At 36.6% G+C, this 15,703-nt stretch overlaps 1 protein-coding gene across 32 annotated transcripts in view; it reads left to right on the top strand.

Annotated features, from left to right (window-relative positions):
* The window catches only part of ZBTB20 (zinc finger and BTB domain containing 20), a 755,798-nt gene that overhangs the window by 402,740 nt on the left and 337,355 nt on the right, over positions 1 to 15,703 (top strand). For 31 of the 32 annotated variants that reach the window (XM_081027936.1, XM_081027923.1, XM_081027918.1 and 28 more), the window contains one exon: positions 6,881 to 6,930. The exons of the other annotated variant lie outside the window; for it this stretch is intronic. The gene's annotated coding sequence lies outside the window, so the exon portion shown is untranslated. The remainder of the gene's footprint in view (positions 1 to 6,880; positions 6,931 to 15,703) is intronic. 32 annotated transcript variants of the gene reach the window in all.

Genomic DNA, 15,703 nt, shown 5'->3' with positions numbered 1-15,703 from the left:
TTCTTGAGGATCTCAAAGCACGTCAACAACAACAGAAAAATGATTTTTATAAGGAGGAGTAATAAACAAAAGTTGGAGAAACCGATGAAAAGTGAGAGAAAGGGAAGAATTTCAGATCAGGAATGGGCATAAATGAGCTAGAACCCGGAAAAATTATTCTCTCTGAAGATCCAAAGAATAAGAAGAGGAAGGAAAAGAGGAGGAAAGGAGACTTGGAGTAAAGATAAAATATGAAATTAAATATAAGATAACGTTGAGGTGATCATTTTACATAACATAAAGATCTCTTATCTTACAAAGGAATTCTTTGAAATCTTTCTCAATGGCATTTAAATTAATATTCAATTTATACGTCTTTGACTTACTCTATGCTGTGAAGAAATGAATTGCGAGCTTTAAATACTAGTCCTCGATCTGTCTTAAAATATATTCCCTTGTGAAAATTACCGTCTGAGCTTCAGAATCTTCATATATGAAACAAGGAGGCCAGGCAAGTTCTCATCTGTTTTTAAGAATCCATGAAACGAAGAGGCACTCGGGATGGCCTTGTTGACATACTGCCAGGATGCTTATTGAAGAAAGTTGCTGAGATTGGTTAGATTACACCACTGACTAGTTTAAAAAACAAAACTTTTTGAAGGTTTTGACTGAAATGTATGTGCTTAGTTGTATATGAGTTAACAAGATGGTAGCCCCACTTTGTAAAAAGTACTGTGGCTACCATTGCCAAACTTGTTTTCAGCTGAATCTTCAACTGGAACTTTCGAGAGATTCCACTTGCAACCCTTTCTCTGAAGGTCTTATTCTCCCATTAACTGAGAGATGGCATTTCTGATTTTCTAATCCAGAAATTTTTTCTCATAAAACTCCTCCTGTTTAACCAAGAAAATGGAAATCAGTACATTCTTGGTTGCCCTTCCATTAATTTAAATTTGCATAACCTAATCAAAACTCAACCTGCCTTGCCCTTCAACAAAAAGGTATGTTCTCTCCCATTACTAAATGCCTACATTCTTCTCAATGTTTTTTTAAAGATGAATTATGTTGATAACTCATGACTTTTCCTTTAGAATGTGTCCATGAAAATTAAAATGGACTTTTTTTGTGCCCAAGACTGAAATGAAAAATAGTCCAGAAAGGCGGGTGGAAATGAACACAAAACTTTGCTGATGTTATCAGTATTATAATTTTGTTAAGCTTTTTCCTAATAAAATGGAACTGAAGTCAACTGACCCTCAAACAACTGATACTTCCTCTACATCATTATTTTGTGTCTGCAGTCTAAGTGCAGCGTAAGATTCCCTCTGAATCACTGGAATATATTTTCCTGAGGCTTTTCTAGTATACCTTTCCTGCAGAGATGTTTTTCCCATAATCGTCTTACTACTTCAACAAATATTTGCTGAGCACAGGGACTGTGCCAAGCACTATGCTAGGTGGTCTGTATAAACTGTGTGCCCGCAGCCATCGGTCGTTAAAGCATTCCTGACAAATGGGTGGCATAGACATCTTTAATATTTCCTAAGCGAAAATGACTGAAGAGAGATTGTTGGATGATCAGAAATGAAACGCTGACTTCTGTTCTTTCCGTTGGGGGATCCCGTGATCTTCCCTAGTCTCCATTTACAAACGCACATCCAGGAAGACCCCCCTGCCTTGGTCTCTCGCTGGCTGCTAAGAAAGAGCACTTCTGTTTCTCTTCCTCACCTTAGTGGGTGCTGGAAGGGCCCCTGCCTAACAGCAGCGTCGACTTCACCGTCACTTTCTGGCCCAAGCTTTGGGAACTCATTGTATGGTACGGGAAGCATGGAGGGAGCAGCCTCCGAGGACTGTTATCATCAAGATCCAACGTACAGTTTTAAGGGCTCACCATAGCCAAAATATAAGGAGTTATTCAAATTTCTGTCACAAGTAATGTTCATCGGTTTAGAACCGTTCCTCATTTTACCCATTTCTCTTTCATTATCCTCTATTGGGCTGTTCTGTTTAGACAAATGATTTGTGGTATGTCTTCTTCCAGAGTAAAATAGTGACCTTTTCAAAGATTTCTAAATGCATTCTTTATACCCCTTTAGAGGAGATGGGTAAAATAGAACATACCCCTCTTTGCCCTGATGCGTACCTCGCAAATAATAATTGTGACGAGGTAAACTAGTTGGGCCATAGCATTGGCTATCACAGTCACAAGCGTAGAGAGAATGGTAAATAGGTGCATAGGGAGAAGTCTGACAGTTTTAGTGCAATTGCTATCAAGTAATTTGACACATTAGTACTTCAGACATTCACCTGCCAGTAATTCTCATTAGAAATAAGATTGGAATATTGGGGTCACTAGCTCAAGCCCATTTTTTTCTGAGACCCGAACAATAACCAAAAGTCAGAGCTAGAGGGAATAAGAATGAAACTGTTCCAGGCATTGGCATTGTTTCTGTAAATGAGCTCTTTCTCTCTCCCCTCCATGCCTCCTTTTTTCTCTCCCTGTCCCTCTCTTTTTCTTTTTCCTCCATCCCCCTCCCACTCCTTTCTTTTTAGTGTTCTGAATTCATTAGATGGCATAGTGTAAATCAATAGTAAACGCTAACCGCCTACTCAGTTACGCAACATCACAAAACCAGTACACAGAGACAAAAAGGGAAAAAGCACACACAGCCTTTACATTCAAAAGCTCTTGCATAATTTTACTTTTCCACAGCCAAAAAGAAAAAAAAAAAAAAAGGAAATAACAGATGGGGAAACTTGCAGTTTTTTTTTTTCCCTTTTCTCAGACTGTTGAAAAGGGAGTTACTTAACATCTATGGCCATTTCTAGTTGCCCTAGGCTGCAGCAAAACATCCCATAATTGACAGTGCCTTAACTGGCTTTAAAACAGGATTTCTGTGACCCTCCATGATGTGGTACATTTTCCAGGTAACATAAGACTAAAATTATTCTGAGGTGTTTAATGCTGACTTGGATTTTACTTATTTTATGAAAAATCAACAAAATTTAAAGTATGGGATGAATTTTAAAATAGAAAGAGGATAAGACGGCTGTGTGTGTGTGTGTTTTCATTTGAAATGTATCCTGATGTAATATTTATGTAAAAAGCTGGTTATATAAACCCTGTCTTTCTCTTGCTTTTTCACTTTGGGGGTTGTACAAAGCTCTAATGTTTTGTTGTTTTTCTCAGGACAAAGTATATTTAAACTCAAAAGTCATAATGAAAGAGAAAACATCTAGACGCTACAGCAGAGACACTTAATTCAAACTTCCTATAGATCCATCTCCTAAGCAGCAGTTCCATTTAAGAACCTGTAGTTTCTGGAACTCTCATTTAGAACTTTCTGTTACACTATTCCCTGGAACACCCATTTGATTTATTGTACCGCCTTTAAATCCCAAATGTATAACAAAAGGTATTTTTTTCTCTCTCTCTCTTTCTCTTTGTAGCCCTTCACCCCTTTCCCACACCCCCAACTTTTTCATTGGAGTAACTCTCTTCCCAGCTTAAATGGGAACACAGTGAGATTTGTGTGAGGTTTATCCGTCTTCCTTCCCTGTTGCAGTATTTTGTTTCATTTAACTGACTGATATCCTCAGGGAACCAAGCATTTGTCTGATGGGGGATGTTGGAAGGATTTGGGGCTTTATTTTTTTCTTCCTTTTTAGTGTCTGCTTATAAATGGTTATAAAATGGATACAAAATGGTAGAGAGCACATCACTAGGCATTGTTAGTTATCTGTTGCAAGAAAGCTAAATCAGGTGCGTGAGGGGTGGTGGTGATGATAACACTGATTGTTCTTAATGCAATCAGAACAGATGAGAGAATGGATCTGAGTAGGAACTACTGAGACACTTCCTCTCATTATATTTGGGATCAGTATCATTCCTTTAGGTCATACTTTACTTCTGGTTGGTAAGGTCATGGGACATGGGTTTATTTGATGTTACTGAAGGTAAAAGATGAGTTTTCTTTCACTTTTTAAAAAAGATTCAGGCTATTTCCTAGTTTATTTAACTTTACCTTATGTGTTAGAATTTAGGATTCCTTTTGTATGAAAAAATCTTGTGTATAAAGGTAAAACTCAAAGCCAGGAGAGTTTCGTCTGGTTTTTCAGGTTTTGTTGTCTGAATGTGTTGCTCTCTGTTGTAACAACTGAGTAATCAAGATCATTGGGATTACCATGTCTCTGTATTTCTGATGACATGGAGACATCATTTGTTGTCCTAATATGAATAATGACTAAGCTAGTATATATAAAAATATATATGTTTGTGTGTATGTATGTGTGTGTATGTGTATTTTATAAATACATTTTCTTTCTGCTTTTTTTTCCTTAAAAGAATCTCTAGCTTAAAAAAAAAATCCTCTTAAAAAAAGAATCTATAGCTCAGAAGAATTTGTTTGTAGAAAAATAATGAAGATTGTTCAGAATATTCTAGTTTAAAGACTGGTTAAAGCCAGGAAATCATATTCACAGGTATATTTTTTCTGAGTATCCCTCTACATGGGTTATAGCTAAGTTTGGATTCCCATATGCAGTTTTGTGTGCATGTCCCTGATTATCAAGGTGATTCTCAGATGAATTCTGTATGATAGAAAATATATTCTTTATAATATAATTTTAATATAATTAATCATCTGTAAGCAAGCCCTTACCTTTGGTGTGTAGTTCTCTATATAGAATGTCATGTAGAATACCCTGATTTTCAATTGGGTTGCCTGGATTTAAAAGAAAAATTAGGACTCCAGAGTAGTTTTTTCAGTTGTCAAAAATATGTTGGAGGCATCTGGTTACCAAAGGAATAGAGGGAAGTATCTTTGAGTAAAACATCTTTGAACTTTTTTCCCTGCCTCAGTTTGTCAGAATCACTTCCATTTTCATCTTGGTTAGTTTTTATACTCTGTGAACCATACTTGGGGCAGTATTATTGGCCTTTCAGCATCCAGTGGATGCCCACTAATTCATTTCACCCTTTGTTTTCAATTGTAGCCACAGCCCTAGGAACGTATGGGCTACTTACACTTTTTCTTTTGCAATATGGGATCCAGGCTTAGGAAGGGCTGGCGAGCCTAAGCTTTCTATTTCCAGGGCATGCAATAAGCTAGGGAGAGTTTTAAATATTTTCTAATTTTTCAAAAGTCCTTCACAACTATGTCAACCTTGCTTCTAGTTGCTGTTGGCAGTAAGTAATAGATACTTTTAAAGGTTGCAACAAGAACCTCAGTCACTGACTTACCTTCTCAAACACAATCACTCTAGTTGTGCCTGCCACATAGTAGCTGCTTCACTGATATTTTACCATATTTTGGTGAACTGGTGAGGGAAACTGCTGTCTGTTCCCTCCTAGTGCTTAATCAGGTAAGCAGTACACCATGCGAGTAATAAAGGAGTAAGACAAAATAGGATACAGAGCACTCCAAGCTTCAGAAATGGACAGATTACACCATTTGATAAGAAAGCCCTTATTATTCTGTCTCTGTCTTTATAAAAGTAGAAAATTGCAAAAAGCAAATTTATATTTTTTCTAGATGTCCTCCATGCTGCATAGGTCATTGGATCATTTAAAAAATGTGGGGGCCAGCTACTTTGGTGATCCCCATTAAGTTTAATATGCAAAAATATTAGGTACTTATGATTCTGAGTCTCAAATATACTCCCATTGTGTTCTGCCACAGGGTCCTTTGATCTTGGCTTTTCTTGTTTTCTGTGGACAATTATGTTTTAGACTTCATTTTATTTCATAGGTTATAGGATGATGACTATAGACAAATTTTACATGGAGTTTTTCTTGTTGTTTTTTGTTGTTGTTTTTAATATACCAGGACTGCCAAAAAAAATGTATACACATGACTTCTATTCATCTTTCGTTATCAGTATATATTGAGTATTACAATTTTAATAGAATTTTTTTTCTTTCTTAAAATGTGTATACATTTTTTGGCACCCCCAGTAGTGAGTATTTCATTACTTTTATCTACCTTTCTAAACTAATTTTGGCTTTAGTTAGTTATGCTGGTTATTTTCAAGACTTCATTCTGGTAATATTGGGGATGGGAGGTGATCTGTGGTAAAACCACCGATGGCTTCTAAATTATAAAAGCAATAAAAAGAGAAGCATGTAGAATTGTTGATAGACTGCTGCTTGTTAAGCATGCAATTTTTAAAATGCAGATTATATAATATTTTGGGGATTTTGTTGCTCCACAGTAGAAGCTTTTTAAATGTTAATTTGGGGTTTGTTTTGTTGCTTTGTGACTTAGCATAAAAGGGTTCGGTTTCAAAAGGTTTCAGTTCACTCATTCCACTTGCCTTACAGGACTAAGAATATAATACTATACATTTATTTATACTCATGAAGAAGGATAAGGCCAGTAACTCACAATTCATGCAGCCAGGGGTAAATAATCCATAGCTTGTTCTCCAACCATTGCCACAATATTTATATCTAGAACACAAGTAACAAACAACCAAAAGCAAGGGGAAAAAAAAGTTTGTTTTTATTTACAAAATGTTTAATCAAAAGTACAGTAAAGTTCAAATGGAGCTGCAAATCCTGGTGGTTCACAATGGTTTATTTCTTTAAAAAAACAGACCATGGATAATTAACCATAAGACATAACTTTCTCGACACAAGTTACAATGACTTGCAGAAATGGGCAGCGAGTCATTCACAACTGGTTAGAGCCCTTAAAGTTAAACATGCAGACGGTTCCAAAAGCCGCTTTCTCAGTGCACACTTGTATTTTCATTTTCAAAGGGAAGCATCTGTTACTTTTTATATAGTATCACCAAGTCAGTGTCCCAAAGTGAGAAGTAAATGGGTTATTTTCTATGATTACTGTGTTGTCAGACTCCTATTAAATACCTAGCATTTATGGTACTCTTTTCATTTCAGAATGTTTCACCATCACTAACTGAATAGTCCTCACTCGACATTGCTGTCTGGTAAGTAACTTTCAGAATCTCTAAATGGCAACCCAAAATATTGAGGTGAAAAGAAGTCAAGTGTTATTTCTCCCAGCCTTGGAAAGAATTAGACCTAAAGGTATGGTGAGTCCACCATCTCAAGTACAAAATTTGAGCAGAACATATTTTGACGTTGGTGAAGGGTATACATTTCATATCCTATTTATTTGTTCATTTTTGTAATACCATCATTTTAGAATGGTAAGAAACTGTGATTCCAAGAACCTATTATCGCAGATTTCAACAAACATTTTACAATGATTTTGCCACGCGAGGGTGAAAGTATTCAAAAGATTTGTTTGTAAGACTCTCCAAGAACACATATATATTTCCAAAAGTGACACCTCTGTGGACAAGAAAGGGTGATATAGTGAAGTTGGGTACTGACATTGCCCATATGGAACATTAGATGGTTTGGCTTTACACAAACAAACACAAAATCCCCCAAACATATTTTGTGATGCTTTGAACTACCTTTTATAATTCTATGACATGCTGCAAATTTAAAATACACTTGCTTCATTTGGATCAATCTTGAAATCAAATATGACCACCCTTATGTACACCCACGAACAGAAGGGGACCATGTTATTTAGGAACGTAAAATCCCTCCCCCTCCCTTTACCAGCTCAGTAAGAGGTCCAAGACCAGGGCTGCAAACGAGCCTACGTATGACACTCTGAGGTCTGTGTGTCTTTTACTGAGAATTCGTAATTTCCAAAAGGTTTCTGTTGTGCCTTCTAGAAGTCTTGAGATTTCAGTGGTCAGGAGGAGGGTACAGGTCAGGACTGAAGGTACATAGGTAGACCATCAAGTCAGACAGCCAGAAAGAGCTGAGTTTGCTAGAGATTGGCCTGCATATTCAGCATTGGCAAATATACTGGAGACGCAGGAGCAGGGAAAGGGTGACTTGTCTGGCATCTGACGAGATTCTGCCTGGCTACCGCCAGGCCTATTTAGTCATGAACATCATATTCATCCAAACCTTTAAAAGTTATACTTTTGACTTCACTGTATATGAATGTGCATAAAATGAGGAAAATAATCTCTTGGGATAATGATAGCTTTCTAACAGGGACTTTTCATATCCTTTGCACGTAGTCCCTGGTTGTCACTGTATTTTTGTCTCAAATTCTGCTGCACATCTATCTCTGCCCCTGTGAACATATCCATCTTGCTAGTGAAGACCACAAACCTTAGGATTACAACTTCACTCCCTCCCCACTCCCACTCCCATGCTTTACTTGTTATGCTGCCGAAGGAGAAACTCATATCTGCGTGAGCATCAGGAGCTCAAGGAACCAGCTTATTTGGTAACTTTAATTTGTGGCTCCCCTTGCATTCATCGCAAAATGATCTCATCACAAAATGGCCTGAATTTCACACTCTTTCTGGCTTGCAAAGAAGCCAGTTCCTCCCCTGTTTCTATCCAACACACAGAAAGCTCTTTATGTTTCTATGATCAGATAAAGTCTGTATTGACATTTCTTTTCCTGTGGGTGTATTTCCCTTGTAGGTATAAAGATTTAAAGTAGCAGGGCAATGCTGTATGTTTGCAGTTTCTCTGTTTTAGTAAATGAAAAGCTCCTTGGGAAAGCAGAGCGCATCTTATCCACTAATGAATAAATATTTATTTTCATTTTAAAATGATACATGCTCATTAAAAATAATTTGAAAAAACACATAGGAGTAAAATGAAGAAAAATTAAAGTAATTATTTCTATAATTTAAATCCAATCATTAATAACCATTTGATATATTTCCTTACTCTCATTTTCCCTGAAGACATATTTTTTAAAACATGCTGTAATCATACTTTCTATATAATTTTGTGTTCTGCTTTCAGAATTTAACCTAAGAATTCTACATGTAATTATATAGTCTTTATAAACATCATTTTAAAGAAGTACATATTATTCAAGAACAGGAATAGCTTACTTCACCTACATGTCCAAAAAGAGCATTGTTTTGTTCTTTGATTTTTTTGTCCTTTTTTCTTTTTTCTATTTTTTTTACTTTTTACATTTCTACAATAACTTGCATATGAAGAGTAAATGAATCAATCAATAAATAATGAGCAAACAAATGAAAGTTCAAATCAGTATATATTTTTCAAACTTTTATTATGAAAAATTGAAAATCCATTAATGTAGACATATTACTGCATTGAACTCCAATATACCCATCACCCGGCTTGCACAATGATTAACTTTGACCTATCATTTTCCGGGCTACTGCCATGTTACTTTGAAGCAAACCCCAGACATCATAACATTTAGTCCATCAATATTTCAGGCCCATCAGGACTCTTTTGTATGTTAATATTAAAAAACATTCAGATAAATAGTTCTAATCATTGTATATAGGAGTATCTTCTGACTATACTGCTATCAGGTTTTCTAAAATGTAACAATTGATCATAAAATCTTAGTGTGTTTCATAATGTTCGTAGGCACGTTTGTAAGCTAAAGGGTAGTTTGGTTGACTAGAGAGACATCTCACAGATTTGGCCAGGTTTCCTGGAAGAACTATTATTTTGGGGGGCAAAGGGATACTTTCTCCACTTGCCTCAAATTTAGAATGATAATTTGCATGCTAGATTTATGCAGTATTAATTTTACTCATTATTAGATATATGTCATGTTATGAACAATTCTGTATCTGAGGTGAAAGGAAAACATAGTCTCTGACTACTTGGAAGTCCAGTATGGCTTACCCAACCCATGCTGTTAGGTTGGTGCAAACGTAATTGTGGTTTTTGCAATTATTTTTAACCTTTTAAACCGCAATTACGTTTTGCACCAACCTAATAGATAGATATGGTGAACCTACTTAAACCAAATGTAACAGTGGATTTAAAAGTTTATAATTTTTAAAGAATTTGTGGCAGACATGGAAGATTTCTTCCGAAGTAAAAATGTATGAAATCTGAAAAAGGAGGAATTATATATGAATAGTCTGAATTTTTTGTTTGTTTGTTTTAAAAAGGACTATGTTTGGGAAGTGGGAGCAGAGGGAGGTAGCCTGTTGCAAGACAGAGGGCCCTCCCTATGTGCCTGTATGTATTGCTCTAGTTTATTCTAAGAATATTTGAAGAGCGCTCTGTGAGCCAGCTTTTCATGGCTACACTAGATCCTTTACATTCAGAGCTCCACAGATGAGGAGTGTTCCCTACAAATTAGGCTCTCCATAGAGAACCTACAGTTAGGCTTTGTCCTGCCTCTCTGTGTTTGAATTGCAGGCCAGTGACTATTCAGTAGCAGCGTGTCATCCAACAGGTGTGTTCCACTCATCAGAAATTCAGGATGTGAGTAACTGTAACATACTGCATCAGTATAAACTGAATTTATGTGTTACTCAGGTCTATTCAATCTTAGGAACACATTTTCCATTGGCCTCGAAAGTGAGTAGCTAGAATATTGATGTGCCTATCCCTTGGGGAAGGAAAAAAAAAAAAGGAGCTTCTCCACCATAATAAATCTCTAGAAAAATATGAGAGTTTACGGTACAGACACATACAAAATATTTTCAGCCAAAGTTGGTAGAAGCAAGCACATGGGGGGGAAAAAGAAAGAAAAGAAATAACATAAGCAATAAACTACCCCAAGCAAACAGAAAGCATCTGTAAAATTGGCCAGACTGAAGAGTATAAGCAATAGAACCTCTTGTTTTTTTTCCATTTCATTTTTCCCCACAGTCTACTGATCAACTCTGTTTCTCCTTTACCCTTGGCCTGGCATTATCATCATGAAAATGTCCTCAAAAGGTCAGGAATGAATCTAATGGCTTGGCACTGAGGCAGGTATTCCAAGAAATTCCTACGTGGGAATTAGCTACTATACTATGTTAAAGCTGCAGGGATAACTTACCACAGCCCATAAGACACATATTTTAAAACAGCCTTTTCATCATTATTTTAAGATTGATATGGATAACACAACTGAAATAAAAGTGTAAAAAGTGTAAGTCTTCACTTCTTCCTGCATCCTTTTCTTACCTGTTGGTATTGGATTATGTAGATTATGTGATATAGAATAGGAACTGCCTTTAAAGAGAATAATAAATTCACCCATGGTTCTTTTTAGCTAATGCGTTCGGTATTATATCCAAGTGAACTATCAATGCCTTGTCATGACAATAGCCATAATTATTATTATAATGATAGTATTTGCCTCTTGGTATATTTGTTGTGGCATTTCCTTATGTTTAGACTTTGGGTCTGGTGTTTCTTCAGTTGTTGTTAGATCTGTGACCGTATATATTCTCAAGCTATAAAACAACATTTCTTGGAATGAAGTCGTATTCCATATCTTCTACCTCCTTCCACATAGTTAAGTTCAGAATCATGGTTGGATGATTCTACTTATATAGGGTAGAGAATCCTTTACAAATACCTTCAACAAGCCAAGATTTTCATTTTAGACCTAAAGACACAGATAGTTGCAATAGAGAAAAATGGTTTGTTCATGTCATCAGATGTATGTTTCATAAAGTTGGCATATTTTCTGGATAAATTTTATTGGATGTGTAACACACCATCATGCCAAATAATCATAAGGATGGGGATTTTGGTATTCTCTTACTGAGATGACTGGTGATTCTGTTTCACCTACAGTTACAAGGGAAGGATAAAACCCTCACTCATGGCAAAGATATTTAAGGAGATGATTTTGCAGCCAGCTTCGTACTTTTACACTGGAAATGCTAGAGAAAAGTTTTCATTTTTGTCCCCCTTCACTAGGAATTGTGTAAAAGCTCTGATATAAAGAACGTGCACTGAATATGGTCTTCTCTTTTGACTAATGGACTGCTCTATTAGACCTTGGTAGCTTCCATAGAGAATTGGTTCTGTTTGTTCTATCCTACTCTATGAAATATTCTTAATGTGCTGTTGATGTACACTTTTTGGTCAAAAGTGATTTTCTTTCTGGGTTTTTGATGGCCACTCTGTGAATCAACTATGTATTTGTGGTGTGGGGATCTGTCACCTCTGAATACTAAGTTTAAAGACTTTTGTAATTCATTATTTAAAGACATTTTAGCCCTTAACTCTTACTTGCTCTTTGTCTACAAACAAGTTGATTGGTTAATCATGTCTTTGTTTATTTTTATTGTTGTTTCTGTTCACATTGCACATGAAACAGGAAAGAGGAAAGGCTGTTTGTAAGAGGTAATTACAATGGCAAAGTTGTACTTTCTCTAACTGTTCTCATTTTCTAATGTGTGATTACATCAAGAGCTGCACTCTAAGAAGGGTGTATTCGTGTTGCTAGGAAAATGACAGAGGAGAAAGATAAATCCAGTTCTATAAAGTGATGTCAAGCACAACTTAGAACAAATACAAATATCAATATTTTATTCAAACCCTATTTCTCCACCCCTGGAGGACTTTGATTTCTGGCCATCCTTTGATAATAAGGATCCATAGCAAGGAAAAGACAGAGACTACTTTGGAGACCCTTGGACATGGGGTCTTTTAATCTTTTAGGAGAACATGATTGGTCTAGCGGATTCTTAGAAGCCTGAGTTATTTCTGGCATGGCTTATCCATCCCTGAGTAGAATCAGAACTCACACAGTTTTCTGAAGATCAAATAGAAACCCCAGAGAATAAGTGAATCTTTAAGATTTTCTCCAGGTCATTCTTTAAACAAACTTTTGTTGATGCTTACTATGTGACAGGTAAATGTGAATCCATTTCTTTTTAAACCTTCTAATTCATTTTACTTTTTTTGTTCATTTAAGCAAGGACAAATCTCCTTACATGTTGCTAAGGGCCGTATGCATATTTGCATGTAGCCAAAGCTCCATCCCTTCCAGGAAGTCTGGTTGTCAACCGGTGATCTTGCCTTTGTCTTTTCTAGTAGTTCTGCCTGTGGCGCCTGTCACTAGCAGTCAAATAAGGACAATTTTACCATTCTCTCCTGCTGCTTTAACTTTTTTTTTTTTTTAGTGCCGGTACATGAATTTGTTATTCTTTATAATTCCCTTTGAAGTTAGAAATCCAAGGGGAATCTAAAACCAACCAGATGTTTCTGCTGCTGGAGCGGGAAGGGAGTAAGGATTAAGTTTAACAAAAAACTTGGTCTCTAGGAACAAAAAAAAATCATTTCAGATGGAAATCATCTTTAAATCTACTCATTTGCTACATATCTGTTAGTTAATTTACATTTACTAGTCAGTTATACACAATATCACCTATCCATTTCCTCGAGGGAAAATTCATCAGTTTTGTGAACAAATAGACTCACCGTTGTGGTTTGCTCAGGTCTATTTCCCTTTGGGGGTTTTAGTTCTATTGCTCTACATATTTCTCTTATGTGCTTTACAATGAAGGTTTTTTGTTAATTTTATTGTGATTGTTGTTATTGTTGTTGCTATTGAAAGATCGCTATTGTGTCACGTCAGTCTGGGAAGCCCGTTGCAGATTGTCGCAGGAGGATGCGACCGTGATTGGGGAAGAAAGAAAGGAAATGGGCCCAAATTTTAGCCTTTCTGGAGTATCTCAACCTGTTTTGAGATATATAGATCAAAACAAGAATAAGAGTGATGAAGACCTTCAGGGTCAAAAAAAAAGAGAGTCTTGTGGTCTTTCAAGGAATTAGATGTTTCAGACAGCATGAATAAACGGGTGGGAGATAAAGTTAGCTATATTAAAACATAAAAGAGAAAAGGGTGTCTGTGAGATGAATTGTCAGGGTCTCACAAACTGAGTGTCCAAGGCTTCAGGCCCCTGTACAAGAGGAGAGAATGATTAAAAATAAAATTGGAAAGAGGTAGGTCCAAGATGGTCGCATAGGAAGACTCTGAACTCACTTCCTCCTGCAGACACACCTAATATGTACCTACATGTAGATCAATTCCTCCTGAACAACTGTGGGCTGATGTACAATAAATGAGAGAGTAGCTGCATAGAAAAAGAGTGCCGCATATGCGGCAGCCTTCATTATGAGGGATATCATTGAGGGAGCCCACAGACTTGCCTGCCCTGAGGAACAGTGATAAAACAGCAATGTAAGAGCACCCAGCAGATGATTACTAGACTTATCATGGTGATCACTTTGTAAGGTATTCTAAATGTGTAATCACTATGCTTTACACTTTTACACCTGAAATATCATATTGTATGTCAACTATAACTCAAAAAATAATTTAAGAAATAAAAATAAAGGACACTTTTACTATACATGAGAAAGATCCATTTGCAAACCCCAAAGCGTCTGCCAAACAGGTGAGGATGAGAGAACTCTCTTGATCTACAGAAACACTCTAGGATTACAGGTGCCCGGGAGCACCATTGTTTACATTCACCTTCCACCCATAAATGCAAGTAGGAGTTTGGCCCAAGTGCTCTATCCAGCTTAGAAGGCCACCACAGTGTGCTCTGGCCATGAGGCCAGCACTTGCCCTAATCATGGCCAGCTGGCCTGCCACAGATATCCCAGAGCCACATGCCCTGGGATACCTCAGCTCATGTCTGCCCTATATTCTGCCAGATGGCTTGCCAAGATGCCCCTGGAGTCACACACCCTGGCCTACCACACCTGTCACCCACCCAAGACCCAGTCAGATGGCAGACCAGGGCACCCTTCTCACTGCAAATGCCTGTGTCAGCTCTAGCAGCCTGCCAGAACAACCCAATATATGCAGTCTACACAGAGGTTCCTCCTACACAAGACCACTCCTTTAAGATCAGGAAAGGAAGCTGTTTTATTTTATTCATAGAAACAAACACAAAAAGGCAAACAAAATGAAGAGATACAGGAATATGTTCTAAATGAAAGAGCAACCCCCCCCCCCAAAAAAAAAAAAAACTTAAATGGAGATAAGTAATTTCCCTGATAAAGAATTCAAAGTGATACTCAAGGATACACATCAAAGGGTGCTCATCTTGGAAGAAGAATAGAGGACCACAGTGAAAATTTTAACAAAGTGTTAAAAAAAAAGAGCCAAACAGAGCTGAAGAATACAATAACTGAAGTGAAAAAAAATATACTAGGAGGAATCAACACCAAATTAATTAATAGAGTAGAATAGATTAGCAACCTGGAAGACAGAATAATGGCAGTCACCTAATCAGAACAACCAAAAGAACTTTAAAATACAAGGATTGTTTAAGGGAACTTTATGACAACATTAAGCATACTAACATTTGCCTTATAGGCTTTTCAGAAAAACAAGGGAGAGAGAGAAAGAGAAAACCTATTTGAAGAAATAATGGCTGAAAACTTTCCTAAGCTGGGGAAGGAAATAGACATTTAGGTCCAAGAAGCACAGAGAGTCCCACACAAGTTGAACCCAAAGAGATCCACACCAAGACATATTATAATTAAAATAGAAAAATTAAAAAAAAAAAAAAAGAGAGAGAGAGAATCTTGCAGGCAATAAAAGGAAAACAACTAGTCACATACAAGAGAAATTCCATAAGGCCCTCAGTTGATTTCTCAACAAAATTTTTCAGGCCAGATATATTTAAAGTACTGAATAGAAAGAATCTACAACCTCTCATACTCTTACCTTATAAAGATATTGTTTAGAATCGAAGAAAAGATAAAGAGTTTTCTTCTAGGCAAGCAAAAACTGAAGGAGTTTATCACCACTAAATAGGCTTTGTAAGAATTGTTAAAGGGTCTTTGAGCAGAAAAGAAAAGGCCATAACCAGAAATAAGAAAACATATGAAAGAAAAAAAAAACTCACTAATAAAGGCAAATGTATAATAAAGGCAATGGATCAGCTACTTAAAAAGCTAGTG

Source organism: Rhinolophus hipposideros (genome assembly GCF_964194185.1).
Source record: "Rhinolophus hipposideros genome assembly, chromosome: 2".
NCBI lineage: Eukaryota > Metazoa > Chordata > Mammalia > Chiroptera > Rhinolophidae > Rhinolophus > Rhinolophus hipposideros.
This window is presented reverse-complemented; position numbering and strand designations above follow the sequence as displayed.